The sequence below is a fragment of the Phocoena sinus genome, chromosome 20, assembly GCF_008692025.1.
Source record: "Phocoena sinus isolate mPhoSin1 chromosome 20, mPhoSin1.pri, whole genome shotgun sequence".
Lineage (NCBI taxonomy): Eukaryota > Metazoa > Chordata > Mammalia > Artiodactyla > Phocoenidae > Phocoena > Phocoena sinus.
Window position 1 is genome coordinate 56,384,968 of NC_045782.1, and position 18,359 is coordinate 56,403,326.

The following is an 18,359-nucleotide window of genomic DNA, read 5'->3' on the forward strand; positions in this document are numbered from 1 at the left end:
AATGCAAAGTGAAAACAACACTTCCAAAATGCCCCTTTGGATCATCCTCAAAACTGGCATATGGCAAGCTAATTTAGTGTGATAAAAACATGTACTTTGCTGATTCTGTATTTCTCCCTACAAGAAAAATAGTCAAACTTTAAGTGTTCCCTTGTCTGTAAGGGTTTGTGTTGCCGGGTAAAATCTGAAGTTGTCTGAAGATGACTTCACTTTCTGGCTTATGTTTTCAAAATCCTGAATTCTCAAAGTATATTATAGTAGGCAAACCTCACGTGGCGTGAGAGAAGAGTGGGCTGTATGGGAGAAGACAGGATACAGGAGGAGAGAGAGAGGGGAAAGTGTGGTTCCTAAATCAGGTAGCATGGGGACCTCAGAATTGTCTGAGTAATAGGATCCCTAAACCTGCTTCCTCTCAGTTTCCTGGAAAATGGCCAGACCTCAGTGGACAAAATGGACCAACCTAGGAAGTCTGGACTCAAAACACTAGATGTCCAGGTCTTAGCAAATATGCTGATGTCCAAACTGACAAGAAGCTGCCGAAATGCCAGTACAGGACACTCAACCTCAACCCCCAAGAAACGTCAAATTTGATTGAGGTTCAATTTCTTGCTAATGCACTGAGTTAGCAACTGAGGGTCAAATGTCATCAGATTTTGTAAAAATAATTTAATCTTTTTCACCGTTTGTTCAGTAAAAATTGCATCTCCTTCAGTTACAAAGCATAATAGAGCATCAACCCCTCCTGCCCTCTGAGCTGAAGATGTTGCTTGTAAATATCATGCCAGGCAGAAGAAAGCGAAAGGGCCCTTAAAAGATGCTCTCAGCAAGCATTTTATAATAAAAATAACATTTACAGAATCACTATTGAGCAAACTGATTATATGCCAGAAATGTGCTAGTACTTTGCAGATGTGATCTCAATGCTTCCTATTGTGTGAGAAGGAAGAGACAGGTAGGTTAGTCTCACTCTGAGATGTGGGGGATGAATCTCCAAGAGGAAAGTCACCTGCTCACAGTGATGCTGATAATAATTGTCAGAACAAGAGCCAATCCACGGCCACGGACACGGGATGCACTCTGAGCCTGTCCTCTTTTTTTTTTTTTAAGGATTCTATTTATTCTTTTTTTTTCTAACATCTTTATTGGAGTATAATTGCTTTACAATGGTGTGTTAGTTTCTGCTTTATAACAAAGTGAATCAGTTATACATATACATATGTCCCCATATCTCTTCCCTCTTGCATCTCCCTCCCTCCCTATCCCACCCCTCTAGGTGGTCACAAAGCACCGGGCTGATCTCCCTGTGCTATGCGGCTGCTTCCCACTAGCTATCTATTTTACATTTGGTAGTGTATATATGTCCATGCCACTCTCTCACTTTGTCCCAGCTTACCCTTCCCCCTCCCCGTATCCTCAAGTCCGTTCTCCAGTAGGTCTGGAGTAGGCATCTTTATTCCCATCTTGCCCCTAGGTTCTTCATGACCTTTTTTTTTTTTTTTTTAGATTCCATATATATGTGTTAGCATACAGTATTTGTTTTCCTCTTTCTGACTTACTTCACTCTGTATGACAGTCTCTAGGTCCATCCACCTCACTACAAATAACTCAGTTTCGTTCCTTTTTATGGCTGAGTAATATTCCATTGTATATATGTGCCACATCTTCTTTACCCATTCATCTGTTGATGGACACTTCGGTTGTTTCCATGTCCTGGCTATTGTAAACAGAGCTGCAATGAACATTTTGGTACATGACTCTTTTTGAATTATGGTTTTCTCAGGGTATATGCCCAGTAGTGGGATTGCTGGGTCATATGGTAGTTCTATTTTTACTTTTTTAAGAAACGTCCCTACTGTTCTCCATAGTGAGCCTGTCCTCTCTTGAATGTCAAGCTTCACAGCTTTCTTTGACCTTCTCTGCATCTGTCATTTCATCCTGGGCTTCTCCTTCCTTGCACGACTTGCCAAGATGGGCAAGCACATCTCTGTTTTTCATCGGTTGTGTCTTCCTTGGATGAAGGCAAGGCTCGGGCCAAAAGAAATTCCCTTTCATTTTGGAATCAGAATCGGTTGATGGAAAAATGAAATTGCTATACAAACTACCCCACACACTGCAAAGTGTGGACTCATAAGGGATCGCTGAGGCACCCCAAACACCCTTGTGTGTCTTCAAGACACACCCCTTTCACTGGATGGGTAACATTTGGTTTGGGCATCAGAAACCATGAAAACCGAACTGATATTACAGAAGTTGGACGTTTTGGGTCAGACAAAATCACACAGAAACTTTCTCCAAGCCAGAGGAGGGCAACCACCACTGCCTGCACTTACCTCTTAACCAGCTCCCTAAGGGGAGACACAAAACATCACCATGTCCCTCTACCATAACAGATGCCACCGAATACACAAGCACCCTAGAAACTGAAAAGGTTTTGAACATGAAACATCTCTTTCAAAAATGATAACATAATAAATGATGGTTCTTAGAGATTATGACCTTACGTAAGGGACATTATTAGAGGCACTGCAGCTGTTTAGTGAAAGTGTGTTTTTTTTCCTACTGCTTCCTGCTAATTTTTTTTACCCTTCTGTGCCAAGAAAATTTACTACATTTTTTTTCATTATTTCCCTTGTGTCAAGTGGAACTTTTTCATCCAAATCTCACTGCTCAGGCCCATATGTCTCTTCTTTCTTCTTTTTGTATTTTTTTAAGATACCACATAACAAAAATGTTTCTCTTATATTAATTTTGTTACTCAGGCAAAGTAAACCATCACTCCTCGGTATGTCATATAAAAGCCAGAAGAGTAGTGACTCACTCATGCAGAGATTTTATTTAAAACATTTGCTCTGTGGTCGGAGTAGATTAAAGACAGACCAGGTTGCCCTCAGAGCTGTGCTGGGGCAGTGAGTGAAAGATGCTGCCACTTGGTAGATCAAACACATGCAGCTCCTATGACAGTAACTGTCCTCGGTCCCCTCTCTCTCTCCTTTGACACTGGGACACCTGCATTCAGCAGACTCGGGTGTACTGACCTTGTGAATATGAAGGGTTCCTGGAAGGATCCGACACTTTCATTTGGTGACCAAAAACGAGATGGCGAGTGAAAGAGGATTGGGGTTTCCCTAAGGGACCCAGAGGGCATGCAGCAAGAAAAAACAGAAAACGGGGAGGGATGAAAAGGGAAAATCAAAAGAAAAATGAAAGGAAAGAAATAAACCAAGACAGAGCACTAAGACAAGTTTCCATTGTTCTTCCTCTGTGCCAGAGAGAGTCTGGAATTTTAAATGATTGCAAATTGAGCAGCTCGTGGGTAATCGATTTGGTCTCCACTGGTAGGGGTCAGAAACCCATGACATGCAAATAATATTTATACAGTTGAAACAAGGAACAGATGAAGTCCATGGAACAGAATGAATCCCTGCTTTTTGATTTTTATAGAAAAGCACAAATTCCAACATCTGAGACCGACCCAGTCAGAAACTTGCACAGGGTAGAAGCTTACGTGTGGATCAATATCCATAACTTTTAGTGCTATGAGTCTATGTGACATCTATCGCAGGTCTATCAAGTAAACAGATTCACAAAAATCCACTCAACCGATTTTGTGTTAGTGCATCCATTTTCAAATTTACACTTGTTCTAGAGGCATTTTTCTTCTTTCCTTCCATTATTCCTCCGTTTTTAATTCCTTTAAAATATCTATATACAAAGCAAATCACTGATTTCTTCACATGTGAATTCTGAGCTGCTAAAGACGGAAGTTGGAAACTGTCAATGAGATCACAGAACCTGTGGATTAGAAAGAATCCCCATGCTCATCTAGCTGGACCTCTGACTCAGGGCTGTTAATATAACATATATTAGTATCTGTTAATATATGGTCACCAAAGAGAAGATGCTTGTATATTTTCACTAATAAGGAACCCGCTGTTTCATGGGTCCATTGTTCACGTATCTATGTATTAAATACACATTTTAAGCACTTCCATAGGTGCTGGGAATAACGTAATGAATAGGAAACTCATAAGGCCGTGATAAGTGGAATTCAAAGCACTGAAATAGAGTAACGTGAGAGTGACTACACAGCTCCTAAAGATCAGGCAATCAAGGATGGCTTCTCGTAGGAGATGACATCGGGGTTCAGAGAGAAGAGTGTTCTAAGCAGAAGGAATAGCTGAGATGAAGGGTCTTTAGCAAAAGAAGAGGTGAAATAAACAATGTAACAGAAAACAAGCTCTGGATCAGATCAAGGATGCTGAAAGACAAAGCTGGAATGGTGGGCAGAGACCACTCAACGTTGGCCTTTGCAGGGTGGAAGAAGGATTGTGGGTTCTCTTCTAAGTGCAATGGGAAGCTGGTATTTAAATTTTTAGTTAAATGATTTTAAACAGGGGACATTAGTGCTCATGTGTGGAGAAGAGAATCCAAAGCAATAGGAGTAGAAGCAAGGACACCAACTGCAAGGTTATTGTGGTAAATCAGAAAAAAAAACTATGTTCTCAGCTTGGATTGTGACAGTGACCCTGGTGATAGAAGTGGGTGGATTTGGAATATACTGCGGGATCAGGGTTAACAAGACTCTCTAAGACGTTTGCTTTGAATAGCTGAGCAGGTAGTGGTACAATTTTCTGACATGTGGAAAGCTGAGTGCTGACCAGGCTTGCAGGCAATGTATGTAGCCCAAGAATTCTGCTTTGACCCTAATGTGTCTGAAACGCCTGCTGTGTAGACAACTGGCTGTACAAGTCTGCAGTTCTAGGCAGAGACCAGATTCTCGGGGCATCTGCATTTTGCAAGACCATTCAAGTATTAGTGCGCCACTGCTAATACTGAAAGGAGATTTTCTCCCCTACAACTGCCTGTTGGTCCTAAGCTGGTCTTGGGTCAGGGAGGAGCTAGCTACTTGCTCAACAAGCCTCCAAATACTTGAAAGAATGAAAATCACTACTTCCTACACATCTGGTATATGCCAAGTACTTTGCGTATAACTTCTTATTGGGACATTATAGGATATATAAGGGCACGCATTAGTGTTGCAACTTTAAAGAAAAGGAAACCGGGGCACAGAACGTATCTCATCCGAGATCACAGAGCTGCAGAGTAAAGGAGCCGAGTTTCACTTTAGGTCTGTCTGTTTCCCAAGGTCATGACTACGCTCTGCCTCCCAGACACAGATGAATAAACACTAGTGCCCTCAAGTGTTCCTCACGCAGCAGGGCTTCCAGAGCATTTTACCATTCTGAAAGAACCCTGGTCGCTTCCTACATCAGCAAGATCTCTCATTAAATTCTGGTCCTTCCCATGAACACATCTGATGTGACCAAGGAGGAGCACACCCATCTTCTGGTCAGAGGCCTGCTTAGAATGATGCTGGACATCGCACTAGAGTAACCGCATCACACTGCTGGCTCATATAAAATTTGTGGTCAACTACTGTCTAGCCAGGGCTCCCACATCCTATACTTGTGCTATAATTTTTGTTGCCTAAATTAAAAATGTCGAGATATTTGAAACCTGAGTCGTTTAACTAGCATATTAGTTATTCCTTCCACTTCTGTTGCAAATGCAAGTCTGAGAAATGACCCTTTTGTCCATGTCCCATTCACTGATTGAAGTAATATTTGAATTATAGAATCAAAACTTTAATGTCATAAAAATCACAGCTAGGATGTATTGTTTCAGATATTATTCCAAGTCTCAGTTTTCTCATCTGTAAGATGGAAATCGTAACAGTAGCAAGGAGCAAATGACAGATTGCCTGTGAGATGCTTAGCCATGAGGTCATATTTATCTACCGCTCAAAATGTTGGAAGAGCACCTGATTTTAAGATGTCGTATTCACTCTGTGGTAGTGAGCCGCTCTCTGGTCTAACCATGGAACACTGTATTGAAAAAGTATACAGAAACCAAAGTTAATATGCCAAAAGCAGCTCTTCCATAGAAAACAAGAGCAAAGGACTTTAATATATCGTGGAGAGTAGCAACTACTGCTTAACTGCCTGCTGGTAGTCACACCAGTAACATGCCTCCCATTCTATCCCAACAAGGAAAGGGGTTATTTTAGGAACCCACAGGAAGAAGATCCTGGGGAAGGACAGTAACCGAAGGCAGGCTCTCAAGTCCCTCTCCCCACCCCGCGCGGCCGACTTGGGTCCCGCCCACAGCCTGCGCTTCTGTCCTAGCTAGGCTTCCCCAGAGGCACCAGAGGCAGATCACGCGACAAGGATTCAAATGCAAGTTGTTTAAAAGATGATCAGAAGCACCAAGAAAATGGGGAAGTGAGACAGGGAAGGAAAAGAAATAAAGCATTGTTACTAAGCTAGTTCCCACTGAGAGGAGATACGCTAATTCCTGCTGGGGAGCTCTGGGGTCCAGTGCAGAATCTGTGCCTTGGAGTTATATCATACCCCAGTTAGTTCATTATACACTAACCCCCATCAGTCACTGGATGGCGTCTCAGGTGGGCACTACTTCCCAAGCACTTCCGTAGTGTCCTGAGCACCAGAGGAAGCGGTCAGATAGCTGTCATGCAACTGTACTACAAGATGTAGTGGGACCTGGGAGGCTGCAGAAGAAGCACAGCCAGAGAAGGTTTCCCTAAGCCTCCACACTCTCCAACAACCTAGATGATCAGATGTCCATTTTCCTTGTCAGGATGCATGGCCCAAAGAAGCCTGAACATGAAACATGTAAACTCTGCACAACTCAACCTGAAGAACAGCAACAACAAAAGCTTCAAATAAGTAAAGGACATTTCTCCAAAGAAGGTACACCAACGGCCAATAAGCACACAAAAAGACGCTCCACATCATTAGTCATTTGGGAAATGTAAATCAAAAGTGAGATACCACTTCATGCCCGCTAGGATGGCTACTATCCAAAGAGGGGAGGAGGGGTAACGACAGGAAGTGCAGGGGAGGAGGTGGGGAAAGTGGAGTCCTTGTGCATTGCTGGTGGCGGGCAAAAGTGCAACCACCGTGGTAAACAGGAAGTCTCCCCCAAAATTAACTCAAACAGTTAAGCGGAATTGGCATATGATCCAGCAATGTCACTCCTGGGCATAAACCCAGAAAAAGAAATGAAATGAGAGACTCATAACAGGTACTTACTTGTACATCAATGGTGGAAACAACCCAAGTGTCAACAGATGAATGGATTCTTTAAATGTGGTATACGCAAACAATGGAATATTACTCAGCTAGAAAATGGAATGAAATTCTTTTTTTAGATTTTTTTTTTGATATGGACCATTTTTTTAAGACTTTATTTATTACAATATTGCTTCCGTTTTATGTGTGGATTTCCTGGCCGTGAGGCAGGTGGGATCTTAGCTCCCCGACCAGGGATCGAACTCACACCCCCTGCATTGGAAGGCAAAGTCTTAACCAGTGGACTGCCAGGGAAGTCCCAGGAATGAAATTCTAATACATGCTACAACATGGATGAATCCTGAAAACATTATGCTAAGTGAAATAAACCAGATACCAAGGACAAATATTGTATGATTGCACTTATAAGAAATATCTAGAATAGGCAGATTCACAAAGACAAAAAGTAGAATGGTGGTTACCAGAGGTTGGGGGAGAAGGAATGGGGAGTGATTGTTACATGGGTACAGAGTTTCTATTTGGGACGAGGACAAGTCCTGAAAATGGGTAGTAGTGATGGATACCCAATAATGTGAATGTACCTAATGCCACTAAATCTTACATTTAAAATGATCAAAATAATAAATTTTGATCATTTGATCAAACAAGCTCACATTTTTTTAAAAAATTAAAAATTGAAGAAAAATTCTTAACAAAGAAAGTCTGGAACCAAGCAACGCAGCACATTTAAACCAGGACTGCAGGGACTTCCCTGGCAGTCCAGTGGTTAAGACTCCACGCTTTCACTGCAGGGGAATGCGGGTTCAGATCCCTGGTTGGGGAACTAAGATCCTACATGCCACGCAGCAGGAAAAAAAAAAAAAAATTAACCAGGACTCCTATCTGAACGCCAGAAGCTTAAATGTATACAAGCATGAGTTTGCAAAGTATCACATTTCAAATGTGGAAACATGTACATTTTAATAAGCCAACAACTTTTACACCTGGTGCCAGATTTCTCCTTCATTACTGCTATGAACTTGATAATATGACCATTTTCTTTCAAAGTTTCATTGCTATTACATCACCAGGTCCTATCTGGTCAAAATTAACATGGAATCAAGTCCAGAGCAGCATTCGACCTTCATTTCTTGCTAAACTATCAATATTTTTAATGTGAACCTTTTCCCAAAATTTCATACGCCCGTAATTTACCAACTACTCAACTTTCTATTTTGCCTTCTCCTTTACAAAATTGGTAAACACATCTTGTCAACTTTTGCTTTAGCAGAATAAACGTTACAGCGAGTATGAGGCTTTTTCCATGAAGATGCTCCAACGGCAGTCTGTCTTCTACCCTTTCCTGCCAGCACCCTAGTCCACCGCTTGCCGACCCCTCTGACATGAACCTTGATCTTCCTCTCATGATGAGCAGACATTTCCATTCATAACAAAATAAGCAATCCTATATGTGAAAGCCATCCTATATTTGGAAAATAGCAGTTATAGGATAGATACTTTAGCAAATGCTTTCATGCTTCAAAATCTAAGTTATTTAGTAAACAAGATAGATGTATAAATGCTGATTTGAAAAGATACAGCTAGTGACAAGGATGAGAAAGGGACCTGGTTTGGCCTGCATGCCCTTCTATAAATACAGCACATTGTTTTTGCTATAAAGACAATACGTATTTATGCTAAAAATTCAAACAGTGTATAGAGGTGTATAGTGAAAGGTAATTTCCCCCTGCAGCTCTCAGACTCCCATTTTCACTCCCCAGAGCTAATCACAAATTGTATTTCCTAGGTATCCTTTTCAGACATTTTATATGTAAATATAAACATATGCATAAATGCTGATTTGAAAAGATTCTGAGTGGAAAAAAACAACCAATTATATGAGTATACATACTATAGTCTCATTTGTGTAAAGTATGATATACTTATGCATATGTATATTTTTATAATTGTATATAAAATGTCTGAAATGATACACAGGAGAAGAATTTGTGATCATCTCTGGAGAGATAAAAATGCGAGTCTGGAGACAGAGGTGGAAAATTACTTTTCACCGTACACTTCTACATACTGCTAGAATTTTTAGCATAAATACATATTGTCTTTATCACAAAAACAATGTATTTATAAAAAAACATGCAAATCAAACTGGGGTCCCTTTTTCCTCTCTATCACTAGCTATATCTTTGCAAAGTCACTTAATCTTTCTGAACTTCATTTTTTTCCTCCATAAAATGAAATTACTAATTTACTGATAAACCAGTGGTTCTCTAACTGGAAATCCCTAGGGTGTTCTGTAAATACAGATTCCACCCCAAGTTGTATTAAATCGGACTCCCCAGGAGTGAGGTCCCAGAAGGAAAATCTACCCAAGTTCTCCAAATGATTCTGTTGCCCAATGATGGTTACATTCTAAATTATTTTCTGTAACTGTTATTTGTTTCTCTCCTGTATTCAGTCATCCAATACTTTTTTTAAATTCATCAATTTATTTATTTTTGGCTGTGTTGGGTCTTCGTTGCCGTATGCGGGCTTTCTCTAGCTGTGGTGAGCAGGGGCTACTCTTCGTTGTGGTGCGCGGGCTTCTCATCGCGGTGGCTTCTCCTGTTGTGGAGCGCCGGCTCTAGGCATGCAGGCTTCGGTAGTTGCGGCACGTGGGCTCAGCAGTTGTGGCTCACGGGCTCTAGAGCTCAGGCTCAGTAGTTGTGGCGCACGGGCTTAGTTGCTCCGCGGCATGTGGGATCTTCACGGGCCAGGGCTCAAACCCGTGTCCCCTGCATTGACAGGCGGATCCTTCACCACTGTTCCACCAGGGAAGTCCCTCAATAATATTTTTTGATATTGAAATATCATCATGTTTATGGAGGCGCTATGCTCTGAATGTTTGTGTCCCCCCAGAATTCACCCGTTGGAATCCTAACACCCAAAGTGATGCTTTTTAGGAGGTGGAGGCTGTAGGGGATGATTAGGTCCAAACGGTGGAACGCTCGTGAATGGCATCAGCACCCTTATAGAGAGACCCTACGGAGCTCCCTCACGCTGTCCATCATGTGAGAAGTCTCTCCCGACCATGCTGGCACACGATCTCAGACCTCCAGCCTCCAGAACTGTGAGAAACACATTTCTGTTGTTTAGAGGCCACGCAGTCCGTAATATTTTGTTACAGCACCCTGAAAGTGCTAAGACATGGCGTTAGGAGTGAAACACAGACCTGAAGGAATTTTCCATCTGGCAGGGAAAACAAATACAGCAGAAATACCGGAATGAACCAACCAGAGCACATATCACGTGCCTCAAGATATACTAACGCCAAATTACATCCCCCCTCACCTTCTTCTCCTCCCTGCCAGCAGGGAAGCTCGGCCCATTTCAGACTTTCTAACTAGCAGGTATCTCCTACCTGCTTCATGCTTCTGTACAGCCTGGACTCCTTGATGGCACGACGCTAGAAGTTCTTCCTCAGGTGGGAACAGACAGAAGGCTGTGTGATTAAACAGAGAGAAGGGAAAGTCACCCAAGTCGAGCAAAGGTTCACTCTTCTCAGTCAAATGAGTGGCTGGGCTTGGCCACTGTGGGTCAGAAAGCAGGACCTCAGGGGGACAGGGCACAAGTCCTTCAGGAATATCAGACCCCAGGCAGACAGTCTCCCAACCCTGGCAAAGATGGCAGTGCCCCAAAGTGGCACAGAGGACAAGCTCTGAAGGTACCATAAAGCCTGGGACAAAAGGTATCTTGGGGATAACCAGTATCAACTGATGATGGTGAGGAACTGTCCCCTTCATTTCCCCTTATCACCTGGATGCTGTCTGTGACCTTGGAATCTTTATGCAACACCAGTGAAGGTGGGTGGGGGGAAGAGAGGGAGGAAGAGAATAAAGACAAGGAAAGCATCCCAATAATTATCGAAACATACGTCTCCTCAGGCAAAAAGAGGTTCAGGGTCATAGCTAAGTTCATTTAAGGAAAACATAAGACTGTGAAATACAGAACACACTTGGATTTTCTGATTAGATTCATGCAAAGTGATTAGGCATTCAAGATCCTGGAGAAAGGAGAAGGTACAAGTATGTGAATAACTCGGGAAAGAGAGAATTTTAAAATACGTGAAACACTTCTGTTCATATCTGAAACCCTGGGTTAAATCCACTTCACCTGCCCTCACTAATCAAGGTCGTTTCAAGACTTGCAGGTTCTCCCGTGGCGCGGAGCCTGAACAGTAAGATGTCTGCCCGAGCTGTTTTCCAAGACCTTGGAGCCTGCTGCGCTGAGTCCGGTCTGAGCCAGTTCAGCCTGGACAGGACCACCGACCCTTGACTGGGCATGCGCGAGGGTCCGGAGACCTTTTGCAGGCGCACACGAGGCAGCCTAATGACGCCTGCGCAGAACACTGACGACCGCAGCTTTCCCCACGCTGCACACGCCTCCGACTGCCCTGTTTCTGTATTCCTTAGCCCGTAAATTCCCCAAGCCCCTTGCTTTTGGCAGGTGCATTTGAGATTTGTCCTTCCTTCCCATCGCTTGGCCACCTTGCAAGTAAACCCTCTCCTTGCTGCAAACGTCGGTGCTTCGGAGTTTTGGATGATGACCCTTCAGAGCGCTGGTGCTACTTTCCTGTGTGTGCTACTGGGATAAAGCTGTTGCTTATCGTTTATCTGAAATAAAATATTCGCCTGTTGAAACTGCCATTTAATTGACAAACCTTAATTTTACCTAAGATAATTTTATAAATAATTTTATCTAGATGATTTGATCGTATTATCTTAACTTTACCATAAATAATTTTATCTAAATGATTTGATCGTATTATCTTAACCATCTAACTTGAATTAATCTGAGACATTCCCTGTTCGTAAATCTTACTTAGTACCTGTGTTCCCTCCTCAAAGCCCCTTAAATAGGCAACTTTTCAGAACACCAATTGTGCAAACCAAGACATATCTTTCATGGGTGTAGAAACTTAATTCTCAGTAATAAGCACCCTCTTCATTTCATGGGCTGTGTAAAAAGGTGAAAGATCTAGACCTTGTCTGTCAGCAATTTAGAATTACATTAGGAAAACGTGATTATTGGGAATGAGGAAGGAGATGATTAGAAGGGATGAAAAAGGAAAGGGGAAGGTAGTGAACAGAACCAGTAAAGGTGTTCTTAAACTAGAGTTTGGAAGAGGTAAAGAATGACACGCCAAATAGCCATCCTGAATATCTGGGGGCTAAGAAGGATTTTTGTAAGGCATTTCAAGTTGGTGTCCAGAGATCTATCACGCACGAGCGCAAGGTAATCCTAGCTAAACGTACACCCTGCTTCCTTGCAAGTGGCTTCAGCCAGTGCCGTGTGCCTAATTCTGAACTTCCTGACGAAATGTCAGGAATCGTGGATTAAAGCCCTGTGACAGTTCGTGTGGAGTGTCCACCTGGCCAGGCTACGGTGCTCAGTCGCTTGGTCAAACACAAGCCTAGAGGTTGCTGTGAAGGTATTTTTTCAGGTGGAACTGACATTTAAACCCGCCCACTTGGAGTGAGGCAGTTTACCCTCCATCACGTAAAGAAGCCCTTGTCCAATCAGTAAGAGGACTTAAGGGAAAAGACTGAGATTCTGGAAGGGGAAGGAATTCTGCCTCCAAGCTGCCTTCAGACGAGAGACTGCAGTATCCCTGGGTCTCCAGCCTGCTGACCTACAGATTTCAAACTTGCCAGCCCCACAGTTGTGTGAGCCAATTCCTTAAGATAAATCTCTCTATATATCTATCTATCGATTATTCGATCCTATTATTGGCTCTGTTTCCCTGGAGAACCCTGGCTAATAAAAACTGTTTCACAGTTAAGCAACACTGCAACATTTAAGGGCATTTCCTTTCTTATCAAAGACAGCCACCCTAAGGGAACCTGAATTTCCTTTGCGTTAAACTGCTCGGCTTGCCAACAGTGGCTATGTCTAATCTATGTAATTTTAAGTATGTGAACACTGATCAATTGATGTTAGCACAAAGACAATTTCCCAAAGCTAAAATGTGGAGCTAACATTTACCAGACACTGAGAGCTCACAGTAGAATATGGAAAGGACCTTTCCAAGTAAAGAGCTTCAAGTTAAGGATAAAGGTAGCAGAAGTAGCCTAACATTTTCCAACCCCCCCCCCTTTTTTTTTTGGCTGAGTGTTGGGAGGTAACTACAGTATAAAATACTGTCCTGGGAAAAGGTTTTTTTTTCTCTTTCTTGCATTAGTGTTATTCACCTATTTCATTTTTAGAGAGAGTTTTGTGATCAGCCAAATATCTTGTGATCAATTAAACCTCCAAAGATTGTGTGAGCAGGACTGCGCTTTGACTGCTTTCTTTCAATTACCCAGGTCCCCGAATGTCCGTGGCTAATGAAAAGGGGATCTTGTTACCAGTCAAAGTTCCTATCTCAAGGAAATGAAAATGATTACTGGCTTGCATGCCTGTGGGTACTGCCCTAAAGTAAAGCCAAGAATTTCAATTCCAAGTGGTCAAGTTATTCTGTATGCTTCAAAGTTATGGTTTCTACATGGGACAAAAAAAAAGGGGGGCAATCCATCAAAGATTACAATTGCTAATCCCTAAATAAACAGTTCAAATAGATGCTATGGTACAGACTCAGAAGACTGAATGCATGGGAGGGTATCTTACGGTTTATTTGGGGTATGGAAGAAGGGTATGACTTATCTCAATGGATGACTGCAATCAACAAAACACTGAGATATGACCACAATTGGATCATGGATGATCAGGGACAAAGTCTACCAGTTTGACTTGAATAAGGAGACATGGGAGAAAAGAACAGAAAAAAATGAAAAGGTAAGAATGTAGAGAATTTCAAATGCCCAATTTAGTACCGTAGGCTTTATTTTGTACTGAAGGTTGTGATCAGTTCACTGGCATGTGATTGATAAATTGGACTTTTGTTGCCAGTTCTTCCTACTTGTAATGAAACTATGTGTCCACATCCCATTCCACATGGCTTTGCAGTGCCTGCCTCTCTTTCTTCGGGCTTGGCCACAGGACTTGACTTGACCAATAAAATATTAACTAATGGGAACCTACAGAGATGTTAAATACGCCTACATGGGTCGGTTTGCTTATATATCTTTCCGTAGCCATGAGAAGAACACATACCAGGTAGCAGCTGATCCCAAGAGAAGGAGCTACATGGGATAGAACTGAATTCAATACAGGTGTGAAGTCAAGCAAGGCAATCCTAGCTGTGCCCAGCAAAACCACCACCACCGACCCACAGGCGTGTGAGTGAGAAACACATGTTTGTCAGTGTAAACCACTGAGGTTCGGGGCTGTTTGTTACACAGCATTACTACAGCAACAACTGTCTAACAAAAGTGAAAAGCGCAATTTTGGAAAAAAATCAGTCTATCAGTGAGGATGAGGAATAAACTGGAAACAAGATAATTTAGAGACTTATTACAGACCCTCTAGAGATATTTTTACTCCTCTGACACAATAATCTATAATGTTTAGGAGGCAATGGTCCCACATGCCTGGCTTCCAGAGTCAGGAGACATGGAAGAAATGCCCTATCCCATCTACAGTGTGCAGGCAGTCTGAGCAAGGAATAAATCTTTGCTGTGAGAGGCCACTAAGATTTAGGGCTTATTTCCTCAGCATAACTCAGATAATCCTAATACAAGAAGGATGTTCCAGGATTAATTCAGCAGCTCTCTGATGTCACGGGCTTTTGTGCTTCCCCTCTTCCCAATTTTTTCTTCTTTTGCAAACAGTGATGTCTCCCCTTAAAGTTTCAAGGTGATTATAGCAGGTCCAGTTCAGGATTAAGTGACATGCCCACATCTGGGTTGTGAGAGAGGCTAGGAGAACAAGAATATTTGCCTTTTCAATACCTATACTGAACAACAGGCTCTGCCAGCCACGAAGAAGTTCGGAGGAACGGCTTCTGAGCAGGCAGCCAACAGGCCCTCTGAATGTTGGATGAGATACTACCTACATTTAAGATCTCATCCTATTATTTATTGAGCATTTCATCCATGTTGCTTTCTTTCCATAGCTTATAGACATCATTCCCCCCTGCCAGCCCCCATTTTACAGATAAGACACTGGATGGACTCAGGGGAGCTAACTAAGAATCACAAAGAAAAAGCAACATATCTAAGATGAGTCAGACAGAAGGTGATGGAATAAAGGTTTGAACCTATCAGGCCTGCCTATCCCTGAACCCTTTGATCCAAATGCCCTGCATGCTGAGATTTCTGCCCTCATCGTTTTTCAGTACTTCCAGACAGCCACTGATTCTGCTGCGTGATTCCTCTGTACTACAAAAAGAGGCGCGGGGCACAGACACAACAACAAAGTCCCTCCCTGGGGGTCTGAACTAGCCAAGAAGGAAAAAAAAACACAGATGATGATTTTTTTTTAATGCCAAAGCCGGCTCCAGGGAAGCAAGAGCCTGCTGTCCCATGACTTGTAACCGTGAGCGAGGCTCGGGTTCTGCTGGGCTCCCGAGTCAGCGTGCCAGGTCTGTTTGTAATTTCGCAGCTCATAGCATGCCTGTCAGAGGCTTTCCATTCATTTTCACTGACGATTCTCTGGCCTTTTGAAGGCATTGCGGCTCTCTGAGCCAAGACCCCAGGCTCCAGATTCTCAGAGGCTGGCAGCCCCCTTCATTGCGTTGTCCATATCCCTGGCTCTCCCTTTGCTTTCTCCAAAGAAAGGGCATCTTGCTACAGCTCAAAAAGCAGCGAAAGCTGAAACTGGCCAGGAAGTTGGGCAGTTAAGCCTCTGGTGTTGCTCGTCCCCAGAGCATCATTTCCCCCTTAACCACAGTGTCCTGGACGCTTGATCTCCCGGGACAGCGGTCTGTCTTGATCTCTCTGGGAGAGGCAGCAGAACGGCTGTGGTAGAATTTGATGCTGTGTGCAGGACACTGCACTCTTTCTTCAGATTCCCAAATGGCCGCACTCCCTCCTGGGTGGCCTTCCATGCAGACCAGAGCAGTCCCTCTTCCCAGGAAGGAGGCCGAGCTTCCCCTCTGGGGCATCTTGGGGGAAGTGACATCTTTTTGCTGCAGGATCATCTTATATTTTTCCACTTTGGAAGGTGGTTCCCAGAGAAGGAGACCAGGCTTTTTTTCTGGAAATGCTGATACAATTACTGCCAAGTCAACGGACGGTTCACCCGTTTGCATACTTCTCTCTCAATGAGATTTTTTTAAAGGGAGAATTAGGAGATCTCGGATGGAAGGCAGCAACAAGAGGTGTGTGCCTGTATGGGGACAGAATTCGAAGACTGACTCTCAACGACTCTCACTGGTGTAGGACCCCCTCTCCTTGGACTGTGGCTGGAACTTGTGAATATGATGAGGTATTATGATGATGTTAGGTTACGTGTCCAGAGAGAGAGTACCCAGGTGCGTCTAAACTCATCACACGTGCCGCTGAAAGGCAGCCAGGTTTCTCTTGCTGAGAGAAGAAGTGGAAGAGATGCAAAGCTTGAGGGGGATTCTACATGAGGGATCCCATGACCAGCCTCGAAGAGGTGATGTTGTGAAGGGGTCTGTGAGAAAGCCCGTGGCGAGAAGCTGCAAGAAACCTCTAGGAGCTGGAAAAGGGCCCCAGTTGAGAGCCAGCAAGGAAATGGAGACCCTAGTCCTCCAGCAGCAAGGAAGTGGATTCTGCCAGTAACCTGAGGGAGCCTGAAAATGGATTCTTCCCTACAGTCTCCAGATAAAAGCCCAGCCTTGGGTTCTGTCTTACGAGACTCTGCGCATAGAACCCAGCCAAGTGCACCCAACCTTCTGACGTACAAAACTGTGGGATGAGAGGTGGATGTTGCTTCACACTGCGAAGTTGCAGGAATTTGCTGGGAGGCCACACAGTACTAATCCCACCTGGGTACCCATTCCCTACAAACTGCACCTCTCCACTGGCGCCAAACTGCAATGCAGTGACTACGGGCTCTAGAACATGTAGGTTTTGCTCATCACGTTATCTCCAGGATCTGTTATCCAGAGTAGGGATGAAATAACTGTTTGTTGGCCAAATGAATGAAGCAAGGCATAAAAGCACAGGCTTTAGAGTCAGAGAGACCTGAGTCCAAACTCCAGCTTCATCACCTAATAGCTTCATCACCTAATAATAATAGCACCACGACCTGGAGTGAGTCATTTAAGCTCTGTGAGCCTTAACGGGTATCCCATTTGCAAAGCGGGGGGGATAAGAATGATACCTGACCCATCCGAGTAGCATCACTATAGGACACAGTTGACCACCTGCTCCTTTTTGAAGCCCTCAAGAGTGTTTGACCACACTGGACTCTCTTGATGTCCCACCAACATCTCAAGCCATCTCTTCTCAGACTCCGGCTGGAGATCTCGTCTCCCCATCTATTCCTTAAATGTTGGAGTTCTTTGGGGTTTGGTCCAAGTATCTCCTCTTATCTACCTCTTTCCCTTCTTATGAAAGTATTGCATCAATTTCCATGGCTTCAAATACCACACACTTATTACCTTCATCAAGATCATCTACATCAGCTCTCTCTTCAGTGGCCCAAGTTCCAAACCCATATGTCTAGCTACCCGAGAGTTCTCTTTGTGTCTTTTTGGTTTCTCAACTTTAAAAAGACCCATTTTGAATTCATGTCCTTTCCTCCCCCCCAAATAACTCCTCCTCAATGTTTTCAATCCCCATAAATGGCTCTACCAGTCCCTCCTACTTGGAAACCTGGGAGGTATCCTTGAAAACATCCTCTTCCTCATTCATTCACATTCAGTCCAACACCAAGGCTTACAACCGTGTCGTTTAAAAATGTCCCTCATCCATTCCCTTCTCTCCACCTCCACTGCTACCATTACCCCGATTCAAGTCACCGTGTTTTGCCTGAATTACAAGAAGAGCATCAAAACTATATCCCACATTGACTCTTGTCTCTCTAAAATGCTCTCCCCGTGCTATGTCATTGTGATCGTTATAAAAGGCAAATTTAAGCGTATCGTGCTCAAATTAAGATTGTTTTATCTTATATTACCCTTAGGATAAATTATTGATAAAATTAATAACTATTAATAAAAGTTAATAATGCAAGAGCAATGGTCAGCGATTCTTTTTTAATTTCAACATTAAAAGACTATTTGGGGTACCTGCACAGCCCATACCCTCTTACTTGGAAGTGCCTCTATAGACTTTGCTGAAGAAGTAGCTTCCCTTTTCTATCTGGCCAGAACTAACTAGTTAAGAGATAGAGACAGAGAGACAGAGAGAGACAGAGACA